This window comes from Antechinus flavipes, chromosome 3, assembly GCF_016432865.1.
Source record: "Antechinus flavipes isolate AdamAnt ecotype Samford, QLD, Australia chromosome 3, AdamAnt_v2, whole genome shotgun sequence".
NCBI lineage: Eukaryota > Metazoa > Chordata > Mammalia > Dasyuromorphia > Dasyuridae > Antechinus > Antechinus flavipes.
In genome coordinates, this window is record NC_067400.1 from 243,924,103 (window position 1) to 243,945,539 (window position 21,437).

The 21,437-nt window shown below is 36.6% G+C and overlaps 1 protein-coding gene and 1 pseudogene across 2 annotated transcripts in view; both read right to left on the bottom strand.

Moving 5' to 3' along the window:
- The window catches only part of LOC127557137 (pyruvate dehydrogenase E1 component subunit alpha, mitochondrial-like), an 89,602-nt pseudogene extending 71,826 nt beyond the window's left edge, over nucleotides 1-17,776 (bottom strand).
- AGPAT3 (1-acylglycerol-3-phosphate O-acyltransferase 3) overlaps nucleotides 1-19,476 on the bottom strand; it is a 144,914-nt gene extending 125,438 nt beyond the window's left edge. Inside the window, exon 1 of one of the 2 annotated variants that reach the window (XM_051984789.1) lies at nucleotides 19,121-19,476. The gene's annotated coding sequence lies outside the window, so the exon portion shown is untranslated. The remainder of the gene's footprint in view (nucleotides 1-19,120) is intronic. The other variant, XM_051984786.1, reaches the window with a different exon arrangement.
- Nucleotides 19,477-21,437: the final 1,961 nt, after the last annotated feature.

Here is a 21,437-nt window from a genome sequence, read left to right on the forward strand (position 1 = left end):
TAAGCTTGGTATAGGAAATCCTCAAGACCTTTCATCATCCTGGCTACTCTTTTCTGGATGACATTCCTTAAATATTACTCACAGAATTAAACATATCCTGAATAACCAGGAAGAGGAACAAAGAGCAAAGAATATTGGCACTGTTACTCTCTTTCTGGACACTCTAACTCTTAATGCTGCCGATTATTCTGGATAAAAGTTTGTCCAATTATTTCTTAGAAGTAGTAGGAGAAAGGGTAGGCATTTGAATTTGCTAAACTTTATCAGAGAAAATAACAAAACCCTAATGTTTGATTATGTCTTTAAAGATCAAATAGCAATACAGTTGATACCATTTCTCTGCTCTCACTAATAAAAATGTTGTATGTAAGATACTAACAAATTTGCCCTATTTCAGTTCTTATTATCAAAATATGATATCCATCTCCAGAGAGAGAACTGATAAACTCTGAGTGTGGACTGAAGCATACTTTTCCTTCTTTATATTTCTTATTATTAATTGGGTTAGTTTATTATTGTTGGCTTGGTTTTTGTTTTGTTTTGTTTTGTTTTATTTTGTTTGGGGGGAGGTGGTTCCAACCTGGCTAACATGGAAATATGATCTACATGACTACACATGCATAACTGATATTTTGCTTACCTTTTCAATATGAGGGGGAAAAAACTGGAATGCCAAGTTGTATACAATCAGAATATATGATTACACAATATACACAGACTACACTGAAATCCCCAAGTAAATTATTAGCATGGCACTATTCTCTAATGGAAAGACTACTGAATTTAGAATCAGAACTCTCCCTGGTCTTAGATCCACTTTTATTAGCTGTGTGACCTTAGACAAGTCTAAATTTCATCTTTTTCATCAAATTCAATGAGTCTACAAAATGATATGGCAGCCAAAAAAGTAAAATAGAATTTGGGGGGAGCGAGGTAACTAGTACATTTCATTGATAAAGTATATATATATATATATATATATAATTATAGTTGCAGAGTTGACTGGAGAAAACAGATTATATAAATAATCTCTGTGACCAAGGTCACACAAATATGAGTCAGAGGTAGGACCTGAACTCAAAATCTTTCTGATTCTGAGGTTATCTGACTAAATTAATAAAAGTATGAGGTTACCTGACTAAATTAATAAAAGTATAATGTTCAAAAGTAACAACTGAAAGAATGAAGCACTCACTAAGTACCCATTAGAAGCTAAGCACAGAATACACATAGAAAAGCTAACCAGGGGTCCTCAAACTTTTTAAATAGGGAGCCAGTTCACTGTCCCTCAGACTGTTGGAGGGCCAGACTATAGTAAAAAACAAAAACTTTGTTTTGTGGGCCTTTAAATAAAGAAACTTCATAACCCTGGGTGAGGGGGATAAACGTCCTCAGCTGCTGCATCTGGCCCGCGGGCCGTAGTTTGAGGACTCCTGAAAACAGTCCCTGTTCTGAAGGAGCTCCCATACTAATAGGACAATAATACATATGGAAAATTTCATGGTCCTCAAGGTGTGGCAACAAAGCAGGAGGTAATGCTTCTTATTTAATGTTAATTTCTAGTGTTAAATTATCTGACAGTATCAAATGTGTCTTTGGTGATAATGTCACCAGCATCTTTAGCGGTAAGACCTTTCCCTTCTGGGTCTCTAGTAGCTGTCACCAAAGCACCTGTAGGAGCCGTTGCCAGGCTGCATCTCCACAGGGGTTATTTCTCCACAGGAGAGTGGCTAAAGGTACTATGCTGCAAACAATGCTATCCCCAAGGCTCTTGGCTTCAGGGTCCTGGACTACAACTTCATCAAGGTCTGAGGGGAAATGATAGTTAAAATGAAAGTTTAAACTGGGTGGCACATACTACCTACTGTATCTCTTCACAGAGTCCCCTGGTGCTTTAGCCATGCTGGCTGCTTTGTGACAGTTGGTCAACAGTTGAAGAGCATGGCTGTCTCTTCACAAGAGTTGCCTCTCTGAACGATAGCCATGATGGTTGGGCTCAAAAAACCAATACTGGTAGAATAGAGGGTGCTGCCACTTCCAGGGCTCCTGTACCCACCTGTCTATTCATAGCAACTATTCAGCAGTTATTGCTGGTAGGGGTAAAGTATGAAGAAGCAATAATCCCACCGAACCTTGTCTCAGTCTGGCTACACCTAAACTACTGGATTCAGTTCTGGGACACAATTTAAGAAGGATATTGAAACAAACTAGGGCATTTCCAAGAGGAGAGTGATAAAGGAAGGGAAAGGTCTGGCAACAAGAACTATTTGGATGAACTGAGAATATGTAGCCTGGTGAAGAGAATAAAGGGAACATGATATCTATGTTTAATTCTGTGAAAGGCTGTCATGTTAAAGATATTAGAATTATTCTGCTTGATCTAAAGTGGGCAGAACTAGAACTAATAGGTGGAAGTTACAGAGAGAAGTCTAGATGTAAGGAAAAACTTCCTAACAATCAGGTGTCCAAAAAAAGAGTTGATTCAATATGTAATGAGTTCCCTATCAGAGTATCTGGATTGTAGGATCCAAAGCTGAGAGGAATTCCTTGAAGGTCATCTAATCCAACCAGCTAATTTTACACTTGAGGAAACTGAGGCCCAGAGAATTAAGTCCCACATGTTCTAAGTGGCAATGCAGGTATTTGAAGCCAGTCCTTCCCATGTAAAATCAACTAATCTTTTTATTAAGTACCTACTATGTTCAAGGCACTGTGCTAGGACAAAAAAAGTCTCTGCCCTCAAGTTTACATTCTTTTTGGGGAAACAACCTAAACACATCTTCAAAAATACAAAATATTACAAAGTAAATAAAAGACAATAGTGAGTGGCAGGCACTCATAGTTGACTTGGAGAAAGAATCTAGAAAAGCTTCATATAGATGTTTTGAAGAAAGTTGAGATCTTACAAGGCAGAAGTGAAGCGAGAATACATTTCAGCTATGAAAGGTAGCCTTTCATTAAGGAGATAGAAGACAAAATGTTTTATTTGCAAGATAGCCAGTAAACCAGTTTAGATATATGTGTGTGAAGGAGAATAATGCTTAATAATTTTGGAAAGGCAGCCAGATTCTGAATGGCTTTGACTGACAAAAAGAGGAGCTTTTATTTGAATCTAAAAGCAATAAAGAGCCACTAGAGCTTCTTAAGTACAAGAAAGACATGCTCAAACTTGTGCTTTAGGAATATCACTTTGGCAGTGTAATGGAGTTTTAATTGGAAAGGTGAGAGCCTAGAGGTGGAGAGACCAATTAGGAAGACAGCCCAGGCAAGAACTAAGAAAGGTCTGAATTAAAGTGGTTCCCATGTGAGAGAAGGGACAATGATGGTTATGATAGGGGTTGCAGAAATAGAATCAATAAGGTTTAGCAACATATTGGGTATCGTGAAAACTGGGTGAGAGCTTAGTTTCCACGGAATTATGAAATTTAAATTAGAAAAATGAAACTTTAATCAGAAAAAAATGAAATTAAAACCCAAGAAATGGAATCTAAAGGTTAGAAGAGCAAGGGGAAACAAAAATTAGAGTGTAGAACAAGGGGAAACAAAAATTAGAGTAAAAAATATGTTATAAGATGTAATGGTGTGAAGACTCAAGACTCACACATGGAGGGAAGATATAATCAAGGATGAGGACTCAAACTCACAAGAAGGGAAGATGTAATTAGGGGTGGAGACTCCCATGGAGGAATTAGATGCTTCACTTAGTCTGTAACCTCTATAGTACTGGGTGTAACAGAAAAGAATTACACAGGAACAGAGAATAAAAGGCTATGCTTTTGCTCTTCAAGGGCATGCCTACTAGTTTAGATACCTATTGTTGCAAGAATAGAAAATAAAATCTTTTCCTGGATTCATCAGCAAGTCAATGGAATTCTTAGTGAAGAGACAAGGATAATTCCAAGGTTACTAACCTGGGTGACTAGAAAGATGGTGGCACCCTTAAAATATTCTGAAGTGGCTAGGGAGAGAAATAATAAATTCTATTTTGGTCATGTTGAGCTTTAGACGTCTATGCAACCTCTACTTGAAAGTATACAGTAGGCAGCTAGTGATACAGAACTAGATTAAGACTAAGACTAGTTACAAAAATCAAGAAAATTTAACCCGTGATGTTAAGGGTGGATCTGACTCACGTTTCATATTAGAACAAATTAAAAGGAACTCAGACCATTCAACACTTAATAAAAGGGAGTTTACTTAGCTATCTCATGGGAAGTATATTCAACAAAGACTTCAGCACTTAACTTGGATTGGTACAGTCTCTCTTGTATCTCCAAATGAAAACACAATGGGTCAACAGGGCAGAGTGTGTTAACTCAAACAGTCTGAAGACACCCCCATATGGATGGTGACCAAAAAGCCTTTTCAATAGTAAAATACTAACAGAAAGATGCTCTGGTAAGAGCTTGGCCACATTCTATGGAAAAACTAACCTAACCCATGTTTCTGAGGAAGAGTGAAACCCTGATAATTATCCTATTACACACAGAAACTGATGAAGTCATTAAGAGAGAAGAGGGTCTTGAGGTACACCCATAGTTAGAGGGAATGACATGGATAAAGATCCATCAAAAGAGTAGCCTGACTGGCAAGAAGAGAATCAAGTGTCATGAAAACCCAGTGTCATGTCAATATCATGAAAACCAGAAGAAATATCAAGAAAGAGAAGGGTCAATAATGTCAAATACTATATAAATAGTTCAAGAAGAATTATAATTAATAAAACTTATGCACTATTTCCATCAGATCATGCTGTCTAAAGGTCTTTAAGTGGAGGCTAAGTCATGGCTTTTTAGGGATATCATAGGGAAGATTCCTATTTAAGTATAAGTTAGACTCTTTTTCCTTCTGTATATTTTTGCAGAATCAAAGAATATCTGACTTAGAAGTGATCTTAATGTCTAAAACAATCCTTGGAGTCTTCTCCAACTCATTCTTTTTTACGTGTATAGGGAAGCAAAATAGAAGGTAAAGTATAAGACAAGAGAAGTCCAGGCAAAATAAACTAGAAAAATCTTGAGGAAAAAAAAAAAACCCACTTTCAAACAGAAGCTTAAAGAAGGGCTTCAAAAAAAAAAAAAAAAAAAAAACCTGAAGATTTGAAGAACAAGGAGTCTGTGAAACCCAGAGACAAGGACAGAATACATTACAGAATCAGATTCAGACTACAGCCCACTTGGGTACATGGAAATGGAAGATGATATGACAGATTCATAGAGGAGCTGACAAACTAGTTAGGCTGGAAAATAATGCCCATGAACAGGACTAATATGAAATCAGATTAGAAAGGCAGATTAGAACTGATTTTAAATACCAGTATTCTTTTTTAACAGCCAATCATTGGTGATGTTATGTGGCTACAAAATATGGAACATAATCTTTTTTTTAAACACTTTTAAGTTTTATTGGTTGTTTTATTTTTACATTAAATATATTTACAGATTATTCCCACTTCATGACAGTCCTCTTGCAGCAAAGTAAAACAATTAAAGAAAATACTGCATCTTCATCTGAAGGTGTATGAAATGTTTAACATTTATAGCACAAAAAATGTCTTTATTGTTTTAAATTAATAGAAATCTAATTTTCTCCCATGCATATATCCCCCCCACTCTCACATTGGGGAAATTCTAAGGAAAAGAAAAAATTTCCTTAACAAGTTCATAGCCAAGTAGAAACAAATTCCCCCAGTGGCTGTATACAAAAATACACGTGCCTTATTCTGTACCTTAAATCCATCACTTCTCTGTAACATTGGTCCTTTTAAATCAAGATCATTGCATTTATCATAATCCATACAGATTTCAAGCAAATCTTATTATGCAAATTGTTCTCTCAATTCTGCTAGTTTCATTCTTTATCAATTTATAAAAGTACTGAAAATTGTTCATTTTTATAACACTTATTGTATAAATTGTTTTGGTCCTTACATCACTTTGCATCAGTATGTATATGTCTTTGATTGTCTTTTTTACAGCACAATAGTACTTCATTCATACTCATAACACAATTTCTTCATATATTCGTCAATTGCTAGGGCTTTTGCTAGTTTCCAATTTTGTTTTGGTCTTGGTTTTTTTGACTACATGGGTCTTTTCCTCTTTAGTTTATGTCTTTTAGATATATGGATAGCAGTAATTTATCTGGATCAAAGGACACATACTATTTAGCAACTTTTTGTATAATTCAAATTTGTTTTCCAAAACTATTGTATTCCTTCACAGGAATACAATTCACAATGCATCAACATATCTGTTTTTCCATAGCTTTTCCAACATTTGTCATTTTCCATTTTTTCTTTGCCACTGTGAAGAGAATTGTTTGAATTTTCCTAATTATTTGTGAGTTGGAGCATTTTAATATGACTTTAGGTAGCCTTCTCCTGGGAACTTTTTTGTTTGTATACTTAAAACCATCTATCAATCGAGTCTCTTTTTCTTATAAATTTGAAACACTTCCATATGTGTCTTGAAATTGAGAACTTTATTAAAGAAATTAGATGTAAAGATTTTTTCCAGTTGTTTCCTTATTAAAATTCACCTTATCAAATTTGTGCAAACAAAATTTATTTTATATAATCACAATTATCCACTTTATCATTTATAATCATCTCAATTCACTGGTCATGAACTTTTCTTCTATCCATAGATCTGATCTTGTGTTTATCTTGGAAGGTAGGCTACATTCTGTAGTAATTTTAAGTGAAATTCCTCTACTTCTTCTTTTGAAATTTTAATGATATTATACAGAAATGTTGATGAGGTCTGTGGATTTACCCAAAGAAATGAAAATGAGTATAATATAAAGGGCAATAACATGGTGCTTGGTAGGTAGAACCAGGCTGTGACATATAACAAATAAAAAACTTCAAAGAATAAAAGAAGTAAAGGATATCATCAGGAACATAAATAATCAAAAAAGAAAATGGTTTATACACCTGGCAAGGGCAAGAGATAACAGGTGGATAGCTGAAGCACTCTTCCACTCAACGTCAGGGGATAAAAAAAGGAAGATCCCAATCAGCATTAGATTGGCTTCCCATGGGGAATTCGTGGGAGGGACATGGACAGAATGCATTATAATCTGCATCATCAGTGGGAATATCCAAATTGATGAGATCACACAGATTCATTTAATTATCTGAATTAATATCAAGAAAAAATATTTATGTTTTTACCTATAAACAGTATGAAGCCAATGAATGTTTCTGAACAGGGGAGTAACATGATCAGACTTATGAATTAAGACTATTGGTATCTGATCTTATGATGATGAGAGCCATCTACACCTAGAGAGAGGTCTGTAGGAACTGAGTGTGGATCACAACATGGCATTTGTACTTCTTTTGTTGTTGCTTGCTTGAATTTTATTTTCTTTCTCTGTCTGATTTTTCTTGTGCAACAAGATAATTGTATAAATATATATGTCTATATTAGATTTACACATATTTTTACTATGTTTAATATACAGAGGATTTGCTTGCTGTCTATGGGAGGGGTTGGAGGAAAAGGGGGGCAGGAATTGGATCACAAGGTTTTGCAAGGGTCAGTGATGAAAACTTATCCTTACATGTGTTTTGAAAATAAAAATCTTCAATAAAAAAAGACTATATTGATATCTGTGTAAAGGATTAGTTAGAAAAGAGAGAGATGGTGGCAAGAAGACCAGTCAGAATGTAAGTTACAAAATTCTAGATCAATTAAATGAAGACTTACAGGGAAATAGTGGAAGGATAGCAGATAGCATTAAAACTGAGCCTTGAAGGAAACTAAGAAAGAAAAGAAAGGAGAAATATTGTAGAAGCAGAACCAAGAAGAATTGATAGGATTTAGCAATTAACAAAATACAAGTGGTTAAAGGAGATGAAAAATTCAAAGATGACTACAAAGTTTCAAGCCTGAGTAACCAGAAGAATGGTATAACTATCAACAGAAAGAGGGAAGAAAGGAAAAAGGACCAATTTAGGGAGAAAGAAGATCAGTTCCATCTTGAACATACTATATATTCAAATAACAATATTCCATTAGGCAGCTGAAGATGTAGAACTTGAATTAGAGATGGGAGTAACAGATTTGAAAATTATCTATATAGAGGTAATAATCAAACCCATGCAAACAACTTAGATTGATAATTGAGAAACTATAGGGAGAGACCGTTACCTATTCTTTGTCACATTTAATTAACTGCCAAATGCCTGGATCATATTATTGAAAAATGCTTCAACTAAAGACTTCTTTCAGTGTTCAATTTAATAACTATCTCTGGCAAGTTATATGCCACGATTTCACTTTTAACTAAACACTGCTTAGACCTTAGATGTACTCAAATATTTAAGGCTGCAATTTTTGTGATAACAAGGAATTGAAATCAAAGTAGATGCTCATCAATTAAGGAATGGTTAAACAAATTGTAGTACATGAAAGTAACTCAATATTACTGTGCTGTAAGAAATGGTGTGATGAATACACAGAAGCAAAGAAAGTCTACATGACACAAAGAAGAGTGAAATAAGCAGAATCAAGAAAACAACATAAATGTTAACTGCAACCATATAAATGGAAAGAACTACACACCAAAAAATCAAAAATGAATGTAACAAAATTATAAACATCAAGCAGGATTTGAATGAAAAGATATGAGAAGATACCACTAATGCAAACCTAGATTATGGTGAGGGAGGCAGTGATACAAGACAAAAGTTCCCTCTCTTTAAAAAAAAAAAAAAAGCTATTTCAAATTAGAGAAGCATGGAATTTTTTGTTTTTGTTTTTGTTTTTGTTGTTCAATAGTTTCAATTATGTCCAATTCTTTGTGACCCCATTTGGGTATTTTTTTGGGCAAAAATACTAGAGTGGTTTGCCGCTTTCTTATTTTATAGATGAAGAAACTAAGATAAACAGGATGAAATGACTTGCCCAGGATCGCACAGCTAGGAAGTATTTGAAGCCATACCTGAACTTGGGTCTTTCTGACTCTACATCCAGCACTCTATCTCCTATGCCATTTAGCTGTCCCACATGGATTATTTTACCTGTCAATTTATAGATAAGGGTAATTTAGAATTTATAGAATTTATAATCAAACAAGAGATAGAGAACATTTCTGGATATAAAAGGGATAATTTGATTATGTCACACAAATAAAACCAATGCAGCCAAAATTAGAAGAATAGGAAAGTAGGATACAATTTTTACAGCAAATTTCTCTGATAAAGGCCTCAAATATATAAAGAACTAAGTCCAATTTCTAAAAAAAAAAAAATGTAATTCTGCAATTGATAGTAAAAAGGATATGAACAGGCGGTTTTCAGAGAAATCAAAGTTAATTATAGTGAAAGAGAAAAGTACTCACTCTTGATTAAAGAAATGAAAATTAAAACAACTCTGAGGTACCACTTCATGTCTATCAGATTGACTAATATGACAAAAAAAATTGACAAATATTAGAGGGGATGTGGAAAAATAGGGATACTAATGCACTGCTGGTGGAGTTGTTAACTGATCTAACCATACTAGAGAGCAATTTGTAACTATGCTCAAAAAGCTATATCACTGCATAGTGCTTGAGCCAGCAATACCACTATTAGGTCTGTAAATCAAAAAGATCAAAGAAATAGGAAAAGGACACAAAAAAGTACACAAATATTTAAAGCAGCTGTTTTTTCAAGTAATAAAGAATTGAAAATTGAGGGGATGATGAGCATCAATTGTGGAATGGCTGGACAAGTTGTGGTATATAATTATGATAGAATACTATTGTGCTATAAAAAATGATGAACAGGATGATTTCAAAAAAATCTGAGAAGAGTTACATGAATTGCTGCAAAGTGAAATGGACAGAACCTAGAGAACACTGTACACAATAATAGCAATACTGTACAATGATCAACTGTGAATGACTTAGCCATTCTCAATACAAAGATCCAAGGCAATTTAAGGATTATGATGAAAAATGCTATCCAGCTCCAAAAAAAGAACTGGCAGAGTCTGGATGCCATTTGAACCATTTTCTTTTTCAAGTTTTGTCATTTTTTTTAATGTGTTTTCTTTTGCAATATGGCAAAAGAAAATTAACATATACCAAGGAGGGAGGAGAAAAGAAAAAAAGAGAGAGAATTTGGAACTAAAAATTTTTTAAATTAATGTTAAAAAGTTTTGTTTACTTGCAATTGAAAAAAATTAAAAGTAAATGTAAAAAAAGTTTTTTAAAAAACCTATTATTTGTGGTTGCTCTCTGGGAATAAGAAAGAAAGGAATACATGGAATCATGAATAGAAATACATGATTATGAGAAACAAAAGACATCAATAAAGACTCATTTTAAAAAACACAATTTAGGAATATGTGTGATTTAAACCAGAAAGGCAAATTAAAATGGGGCCCCTAATGATGCATTTAATGATTAAGTTACTTGTGATAATACACATTATAAATTGTATGTCTTTGGGTTTTTTATTCACTTTTTTCTAATAATATTTTTGTTTGTTTTTAATATAAATGTAGACAAATCTTAATTTTAATAAAACTTTGTTTTACAAATTATATATATATATACACACATATATATACATATATATGCGTATATATATATATATATACCTATATATATAGGTATATATATGTGTGTGTGTATGTATGTATATATATATATATATATATATATATATATATATGTAATGGGTCCAAGGTTGAAAGAAATCAAGCTATGGGAGGGTTACATTTTAAATAAGAACCAAAAACATCACTCTCAGCATTAATACTATACAGATGTTCCCTGTTATGTTAAATTAGCTACAAATTAGTTATGAAGAAATTAGCTAATTGCATTTTTTTCTCTCATTTTTTTTCCATTTTTGATCTTATTTTTCTTGTGCAGCATGATAATTGTGGAAATATGTATAGAAGAAATGAACATGTTTAACATATATTGGATTATTTGCCATCTAGGGGAGGGAGTAAGGAAAAGGGAAAGAGAAAAAATCTGGAATACAAGACTTTGCAAGGGTGAATGTTGAAAACTATGCATATGTTTTGAAAATAAAAAGCTTTAAAAAAAAAAACACTAGACAGTATAGGAATAAATTGAATTTTCCTTTAAAAAAAAAGAATTTAACTAAAAGTGATCCTAACTTTATCCAAGAAATGTATTCCTGAAATGCTGAATATAAATTGAATTCTATTTGACTGACATATTATAGTTGCTTAGTAAAAGTTACTAATATTAAATAATACTTTTAAGATTTGCAAAGCATTAACATTATCTCATTAGAGTCTTACTGCTTTATATATTAAGTATATTTACATTTATTTCTGATTGATCTTCAAATAGCAATAGCTTTTAACACTTTAGCATGAAGCCCCTTGTAAAAGATTATTACAGCATTTTAATACATTAAAAGCACTGCTAGGTAAAGCCATGTGTATAACAATAATATCAATGTATTTATTTAGTGGAACTGCTCCCTTGACAACTCAGGACTGCCCTGACATCAGGAGATTGATTTAGAGCCCACAATTACCTGGGAAGTACTGGAACCTACTGCCATATATGAATGCATATTTTCTACACAGTATCACCAAAATCTATAGCAGCCAATCACCTAAAAAAGATACTAAAGGAATTGCCCCATCATGACCCTCTCCCTATAGAGTTCTTGAACTAAACTTTAGGAAGTGGATTTAAGGATCTCCTCACTCAGAAACCTACTGCTGTGTGAATCTGCACCTCCCTACTTTTCCAAACATGTACAACATGCAACAATATATCAGTACTCTGAAACTATTAAACAAATAGATTCTAGGTTTTGTTTTATCAGAACTTAAACCCCAGTAATAAAGCATGTTGCTCCAACTTCTTTCTCAGAAACAAAACTAATCCAAAAAGCCATGCATCTTCTAGTTATGCTTCAGTCTTTATAATTTTCAGAATAAAGCAAAGAAACTAGCCCCTAATATGAGCTTAGTAAGACTTCAAGGCATATGCTAACAAAAACACTAGAATCTTTGCTGCTTCAACCCTTTTTTTTTCCCAGTACTTGAGAGAATAGTCTCATCAGAGGACCCTGGAGAATGACAGCCCTAGTTAATTGGTACTTAGCCAAACTAGGAAATTTCCACCAACTCCTCCTTTGAATCCCAATGATTCAGAATTGCTATCTGCTGAAAAGAAAAACCTCTTTGCCCTACTAATACTCCCCCATCTCATCCTCACAACTTCCTTTGCTCTCCCCCTCTCAATGTGCCCTGTGGAACAACCTACTCTATCATTATCAAATTTCTTTATCCTAGATCTTCTCACACTCTTATTCTTGTACTCACATGAACCAGAATTCCTCCAAAAGAATTTCTCCATACTTTACAACCAAAACTGCTACTTCTCTCATGCTCCTGTTTGCCTTGAGACTAACTTACTCTTTTGCTACCACTTCAAATCATCTATTTACCTTTATTACAATGTAACCTCTTCTTTGAAGTTCAATTTATTCACCTATATTACTCCTATGTAGAACCTTGCTATTATACTCTATCAATCTCCAGGTCACCACAAATTTGTATATATAAATATGTATACATATCTATATACATACATATATATTTGTGTATATGTGTACACACACACACACACACACACACACACACACACCTGCAGCTTGAATCTCTCTTAACTCTAAACCTAAATCATATACTGCAACATATCCAACATATATAGGACTGCTTGCCATCTAGGGGAGGGGGTGGAGGGAGGGAGGGGAAAAATCGGAACAGAAATGAGTGCAAGGGATAATGTTGTAAAAAAAATTACCCTGACATGGATTCTGTCAATATAAAGTAATTATTAAATAAAAATTAAAAAAAAAAAAAAAACTCTAAACCTAAATCACCAACTGCCCTATGGTATCTCTTAACTAGATTTTCCATTAGAATTTCAAACAGAATTTAATCGGTTCTTCCCTAAATCTACTCCTTCCCTTTTTCTGTTGAAAGTATTAATATCTAATACTATCTCATCACCTAGGTTTGGGACTATGGAGGCTTTTTTGTGTCTTCCCCTTTCCTTTTCACTCTACTTCCATATTTCTCAAATCCATACTGTTCTTTCTACTCTTATAGCCATTACTCTAATTCAAATCCTAATCACCTCTAACTCTAGACCTTTATAATTCCCTTCTAATTAATCTCTCTCCTTCCAATCTATCATACACATCCACACCAAATTCATAATTCTAAACACAAATCTGACCCTATGTCACTGTCTTGCTCAAAAGTCTTTTATGGCTCCTCAGTAAAACATTTAAAATTTTGATTCCTATCTATCTTTCCAAGCCTATTTCATACTAATTTTCTTCACAAATTCTAGTTCTAGTCAAACTGTCTACTATCTGTTTTCTGAATTCTACATTCCATTTCCTACCTGGAATTCCATTCCTTCCTCAACTTTACCTCTTAAAATCCCTAGTTTACTTCTTCTAGTTAAAGCCTTTCTGATTATTAGTGCTCTCTCACCCTCCTCGATTTAACTTTTATTTATTTGTGTACATGAAATATATCCCCATCCAATTTTTGTCTTTATATCCCCAAAATTTAATCCAGTAAATTACAAAATAATAAGCATTTTATAACTAGTTGAATTTGTTGTTATTGTTTGGTCATTTTTAGTCATGTCCAACTCTTGGGGGGCTTTCTTGGCAAAGATGCTGGAATAGTTTACCATTTCTTTCTCTAGCTCATTTTATAGATGAGGAAACTGAGACAAAACAGGATTAAATGACTTGTACTGAATCACACAACTAATGTATGAAGCCAGATTTGAACTCTGGTCTTCCTGATTCCAGACCCACCAACCAATTGTCCTATCTAATTGAACTGGATACTCATATTTTCATATTTGGTTTTCTGAAAGTAGAGCAACAAATTGCAAGTATAATATAAATAAAGACTGGCAGCAGATACAAAGAACACTAGACTTGCAATCAAAAGGCTTAGGTTTTGAGTTCTAGCTTCTCCTACTAGCCATGTAATCATGGGTAAATCACAACCTCTATAGACACACACTTCAATCAATTGACAAGTATTTGTTGCACATCTATCTTTTGCCAAACATATAAAAGGCAACCCATCTTTTTTAAAAAGGGACACCTAGCACCATTTATGTTATAATATGTTGTAAACTGACAATGAAAAGTGCTATATAATTACTCATTACAAAAAAATTTATCATGAAATATGAATTTTCCAGATCCACTTAATCTCACTAGAAAGGTGTCTAAAACATGAACTAATAGGACTATCAACAACAAAAAAAAAAATTATTTCTCCCAACTAATTAGGGAAAGAGAGAAGACAGCAATACTCATTTCAATATTCTTTTGCTTACTATAGCAATTTATTATTAACTAACACAAAATACAGAGCCTCTGTCCAACCTAAACTTACCACAAACCTAATTGTCCAATCTAATTAACCATGGTAAAAAACTAAAGTAACACTATGATTAATAGTGCTTCTACTGCACTCACCAGAGGAGAACAGATGTTTTTGTCCTTGGTCTTATAAAATATCTTAAATGTAAATTTTCAATTATACATATTTATAAAGAAAAGTAAACTATGCAAAAAAGTCACAGATTCATAAACAAGCCTTTTTTTTTGTTTTGCATGTGGAAGTATTCGTTTTAGTTGAGCTTTAAGTTCAATTTTAAAACATTTTTTTTAAATTAAGTAAGATTAAAGGGACAAATGGACTTACTATTTCTTGTACTGAAGGATACTTGTATTTACTTAGGTTCAAAGATGGCAACACAGATGTACCTCTTCCTTGAGACTGCTGAACTTTGAAAATATTGTGAAAATCTGCTTGGCCAACAACACCCTATCTAGGTCATAAATCAACTTTAATTTAGCTGATATGAAGACTATCTTTGATAATTCTTCAGTATGAACCCATACAAGTTGACATAATCAAACTGATTTCCTTCCTCTATTCTAAAGTCCCAAAACAAAATTACATTTTGAAGATCAGCTTCTCAGAGTCTATGTCACTTTCAATTTAAAGCTAATAAAGTGAAAATATTCCATGATTAACTAAAAGATGACACAGAATTTGAATATAAAATGACTTTATTTAGAATGGACCTAATTGCCTAAAATTCAGCAAAAAATGATAAATTTAGAATGCCAAAAGTGAAATGCTAAATTTAGCCTGAAGTCTTAGGATGATATTATAAAAGAAACTGCAGTCAACTCAAATGAATTCAGTTAGCCACCCATAAAATCCCATGAAACTTCCATGATCTCATTTGAAAAAAGTTCAATCCAGACTTAATATAAAGATTACTTCTCAAATGAGATGACTGAACAATTAAAGAATCCATATCATAATTTTCTTTTATAGAAGAATAAATGTAATCAGTAGCATTCCACTCTGTTCCACAAACATGTATTCAACAGCAGCCACCTGTAACAATAAAATATTAGTGCTCAAGTGGCCAGAGTTACATAATAAGTTAGTTTTACAACCTCAGGACAGGCTCTATTCATTCAGATTGTGGCCATTTAATGTCTCTGTTACTCATTTCCCCTAGGTGTAAAAGGGGCTCAATATTATTTGCCTCCTCTTACTTTGAATTAGGGCTTTACACTTCTTGTAGAAAAAGTTATAGAATTATTAATGTTAACTAACATGGTTTTTCGGGAAAAATAAGATGGTTAAAATGGTGCAAAATACATGTCACTCCATTTTAGAAAAAAAAATTATTTACTATAACATTGGAGATGGTGCTATCTAGTTTTTTGGTGATAAGGTTGGGTTTTATATGTTATCCAGTTCTATAGTATTTTCTGACCAACACCTTTAAGTTTTCTCCATTTGTCACAGTCTTTCAACAGAAAGGCAAAATGTTAGACTGAGCACAGTACTGAAAGTCCCAACAATTGGTCCTAAAAAATTCACCCCACTAATTCCTGGAATTGTTGGCTGTCTCCATAGTTAAATTTGCCATCTTCTAAAATGAAAGCAATACAAATCAGGAAAAGTTAGGCTCAAGTGCTCTTCTCGGTCACCTATTAGGCAATTCACCAAAACTATCTTGGTTGTTTCCTTAGAGATCTGGAAATATATATACACCCTTACAAAAATGGTGAGAAGATTTTACTAGCTCTCAAAAACATAAAAGTCCTTCTCTTACAGACATCCCTAGAATTATCAATCAATGAGATGAAAGTGTTCTTTACTATTGGTCATTAATTAGTTCCTCAGATATGGCTGATAAATGAATAAGGGGCAGTATTTCATGGTGGGAGATGCAGCCTTGAGGCCAAACAAGCTGATTTCAAATCTCATTTCTGACATATACTGGCTGTATATCCACAGGCATATCATTTAATATCTCAATGCTCTAGGACAGAGGTGTTAAACACTTCTCAGAATCACATTAAAATGCAAGTGGGAAATAAATAAATAAACTAGATACAATGAAACAGACATTACTTTGAGTATGTGGCTTTTTTACATCAAACAGGGATTCCTAGGTTTGGTTTAATACCCTCTCTTTGTATGTGAGTTTGACAACCCTGCTCTAGGTAATACTTTTTAAAGACTATGAGATGCCAATCAGCATTAGTAGAAAGAGTTTCCTCATGGGGATTTCCTTGTAACCAACTAAATCACAGACCCAATATATGAATGAATGATAAAATACCAGGTTGTAAAAACCCTTTAAAAACAATTTAGCTCAAAATATATGTAAAGGAGTTTGTACTATCTAATCTGTACCCCCAAAGATCAGAGTGCAGTGAGAAACATCATCAGTGCCTATCATATATATGATCACTTTTTACTAATGAAGAACAGGAATACAAATGTACCTAATAGGTGAGAGGTCATAGAGGATGAGATCTTTGGATTCTTACTATTGGAAGAACATTTTTCAAATTATCAAAGAAAGCTTTAGATGCCACTCTTTTACAGAGAAAGAGTAAGGAAGGGGAGGGAAAAGTGATTTTTTAAAAAATCCTAATGGTCAGTTCTTTTCAAAAAACTCATCTTTAAAATAGGTAAAAATCTTTAAAGCACTCTTAAACCAGTCTGTTTAGCTGTCATATGAAACAAATAAGGAAGATGAAGATAAAGAAATATAACTGGAATGCAACTGGACCATAATGTTATTTCTCACAATTTTCCATCTCTTTAACTAGGCCCGACACTTAGATATTCTATTTGAAATTTATTCCACTTTTAATACCTGTGTAACTATTGAAGTTATTCTCCCAAGTCTATACGCATTTTTTCTCTTACAAGATCATCCATATATTTTCCAACAAAAGAGAAGCAAACTCTATATACAAAAGTTTTCAGGTTATGCAGAAAAAATAACACCAAGAGAAGCCATTTACAAAAACCACTTTTTCTAAAGTCATTACTCTCTTCTACTGGTATCTGCCTGTGCATTGTCAGAAGATGAAAGCTCTTGACACGTGTTTTACAGGAGGTTACAAACAGGAGAACCAAAGAAGACATTTTTGGAGGGAGCATACTCTACCCTCAGCAAGGATAAAAAAGTTAATTTCCATATTTTTCCATTATAGTTACAAACAGCCAAAATAAACCTCTTTTTAACACTTTGGGAATAACTATCTTAGTATATTCTAAGTTGTCTTTAAAATATTTTTCTCATAAAAGCAATTTAAAAATTCATTTCAGCTTTTTTTAAAAAAAAAAAAAAACATCACCTTCATTTCCTAAATGTATTCCTCCTCTTACTCCCCTACTTACCCCGCCATTTCTGGTAACAAGGACAAAAAATATATATCAGTTAAGCAAAACTACTGAATATCAGCCCAATCTCACAATATAAACAATGTTCCCCATCCATAGTTCCTCACCTCTTTGAAGAAGGCCCTCCTCCTCTCTTTATTTGGGGACCAGAACTAGCAATATTATTTGTGAAGTGACCTGGGGTTGATAATCTTACTGAAATTCAGATTTGATCTTTCGACATGGTACTGAAACCTAAAGCAACATCTTCCAACTTCTTCAAGACATTTAAACACATCAACTCTAACCTAAGATTATCAAGCATACACCAACATAAATTCATCTCCTATCAAGCAATTTATATCAAGTCTGAGCTTTTAGCAGATGGACGATAGACAGCACCAGCCAAGCTCTGGGGGCCCAATGTGCACACCACGGAATGACCAGCCCGGGGCAGCCAGGGTCACAAATGGGCTGCGCTGGACTCGAGACAAACTGAGGATGACGCAGCCCCTCTTTGCTTGGAGGAGAAGCGGACCTCTGGCAGCCTCTGCTCACCCTCATATTCAGTCACCACCTTCACCTGCCAGCCTCCATCCCCAAAGGTTCCCCCAACCCAGCTCCTCTCTCAGGGAAGGGCCACGCGGGCGCTCCCATTGGTGAGAGCTGCACCACCTCCCGGACCTCGGACCTCGGCCATTGGACAGCTCCGAGCTCATTTAGAAGGTGCCCCGGGCCCCCGCACCAAGAGGCCGGCGATCCTGCGGACGCACAGGCTGGCGGACGGGGCTGGGGAAGTACAGGAGCACGGGCGCTGGTCGCGGGAGGACGAGTTCCCGGGGCCCGGGCTTAGCGTCTTTCCAACTACCCAGGGCGGCCCCGGCCACCGGAGGGGACGCGGCCTGACTGAGCAAGGCAGTGAGGCATCTAGCGAAGCCGACACCCCGCCTGTCGTCTCCTCCTTCCCACACCGGACACGCACACACGCGCATTCACACGCGCGCGCGCCCCTCTTACACGGGTGGACAGGGGATGCAGTACAGTCCATCGCACCAGGAGAGGGAGGAGGCGAGCGCCCCTGAGTCCACACACACGCGCGCACACACGCACACGCGCGTACGCACATGCAACGCCTCAGAGCAGAATGTGTGGTAGGGGTGAGATGGATGACACTGGCATTCCGAATGCAAAGGAGGGGGGAAGAACCCAGGGAGATTCGGGGGTACCGATGCCGGCGCCGAGAAAGAGGCAGGAGGCGATGACTAGACCGACCTCCAGGTGTCTGATGCACCAGCACGCCCCACGCTAGGCCCTCTCACCCGACCCCCACTTCTTCCCCACAACCCAAGCTCCGGCCCCGGGCAACCCACCTGCAGCGGCCGCCGACGATCCGCCCCGGGCGTCTGGTCCCGCGCCTCAGCTCCTCCTCCGCGACGCGTCAGCTCCAGCTCCCCGGCAGTCGCCGCCACCGCCGCCGCCTGAGCGGCTGCCCGGCTTCCCCCCCGCGACGGGGAGGGGGTGGGAGCGCGGGAGGCTGTGGCTGCTAAGGCCGCCTGCGATCGGGGCCGAGGCGGCGGCGGCGGCGGCGGCAGGTCCAGCTGGGGCTTGGGCCGCACGTCTAGGGGTCCCGGCAGCCGCTAGTTCCCAAGGTTGGCCTCGGCCCCCACGGTTCCCAGCTCTTTTTATATAGTGCGGCACTTTGAGCAGCAGCTTTCTCCCACCCCTTTCCCCCCTCCCCCCTCCCCTCCCCCTCCCCTGCCACCCTCCTCCTCCTCCTCCTCCTCCTCCTCCTCCTCCTTCTCGGGGCTGCCTCTGAAGCGGCAGCTACTTCCTGTGTGCAGCAGTCCTACAGTTCCTCCCGGACCGCTGGGGGCAGGAGAGCTCGATGGGAGGAGCAGCGGGGGGTCTCAGGCTAAAGGCGGGCCTGGGCTGAGGCCGGGGCCGGGGCCGGGACTGGGGCCGGGACTGGGGCTGGGTGGCTGCGGCTCCGCAGGCTGAAGGCGAGCTGGGCTGGCGGCCTCCGATGTCACGGGGAGGAGCCTGCTTGTCGTGCCCCCGCCCCACGCCGCCTCCCGGGGCCTTGGGAGAGTGGGGACGCGAGGTGGCCTCCTCCCAGACTCTCAGTCCTACTGAAGGTGGTGTAGGGGGAAAGAAGGATTGGGACAAGAAAGGGGGACTCATAAGGCAGCTCCATTCCAACTCCTAGAAGTATATTCTGATTTCACTAAAAAAGAAGGGGAAACATCTTTTCCGTTCTGTTAGTGGTGCAGCAAGAGGGGAAAGTCCACTGCACTGCTCCAATTAACCTATTGAATAGATCTAAGTCCTGTCCACCCCCACCCCCGAATCTAGTCTAGACTCTCAAGAGTTTGCAAATTGGTTCCACCTCAGACACTTCAGAAAGCTAAAAGAACAGACACCACGATTAGTCTGACAAAATACCCTTCCCTTCTTCCTCTTTCTTTACTGGGGTCATTCCAACTAACAGAAAAACAAGAAGAGCATTAAAAGTTTGCAGCAGTGCTCTCCCCCCGAGGAACATTCTCTCCTTTACCCAAGATACTAGGTTTGGAAACTAATGATTAGTATAGTTATTTATTTACATTGTTTGTTTTAGTAGCTTAGTTGGCAACATTTTAATTATTTTTTCTTCTTTCAAGTAAACTACCTTATAAACTTAGTAAACCTCTTATAGCATATGAGATCCTGGCTGAAGTAAAAATGATATCGTTTCATTACCACGTAACAAATCCACTAAAGTGCTGAAGTAGCATTTATGTAATTCTCCATATTTTCAAGCTCTTAACAATCACTGAAAGTTTGACACAGCAATCCTAGAGAGGGGTCATCACCATTTTACAGAAGATTAAAAAAAAAAAAAAAAAGGCAAAGTACAAAGTCAGGAGTGAGACTGCTAGGTCTATAATGTTTATTCCCATAGCCTTCTTGTCTACTCAGATGATGAGGCTGGGCTCTTTTGCAACTGGCATATCTCTCTGAAAAGATCTCCAAAGGATATACAACAAAGAAAATGGATATGAAATGAAAAAGAAGCCTGTTTCTTCAGTAAAGAAGGAGATGACTCATTCTTAGCCTAATTAAGGAGTGATTGAAGAAATGGGCAGGGAGGCCCCCATTTTGTTTTAGGGTATAATCACTGTTTTTCAACATGTTTCTTTTACAAGTCGTGCCAGTTTGACATAACTTCTGTTGTGTGTGTGTGTGTGTGTGTGTGTGCTCTTTTATTGATAGCTGTTGTATGTTCCAATTATGAATATGGAATACAAGCAGTATGGATTTTGTATCCATGAATAATGAGGCCTAGCAGTTTGCCTAGAGCATACTGTGGAAGGTCATCTTTTTTTTCAGTTGCTTCTTCTCCCCCCCCTCCTTTTTTAGCAGACCTAGACTACTTACAGATATAACTGCTGATATGACTCTAGACTGCCTGAGAGGGAAGGGAATAAATGATAACGTTAAAATGTTAATTAACCCTAACTACTTATTTCCTCTCTTTGGGCCCTTTTGGGCTAATCTGATTATTTTAGTGAAGGATGGGGTTACAACCCCTTTTATATAATCCTCTGCATTGGCAGGCACCTTAAGAGAAATGTCAGATGCCTTGTGCAGAAACACAGAGTAAATTTTTGTCTAGAGTGGTGTTTTTATTAGTTAATTTTTTTATCT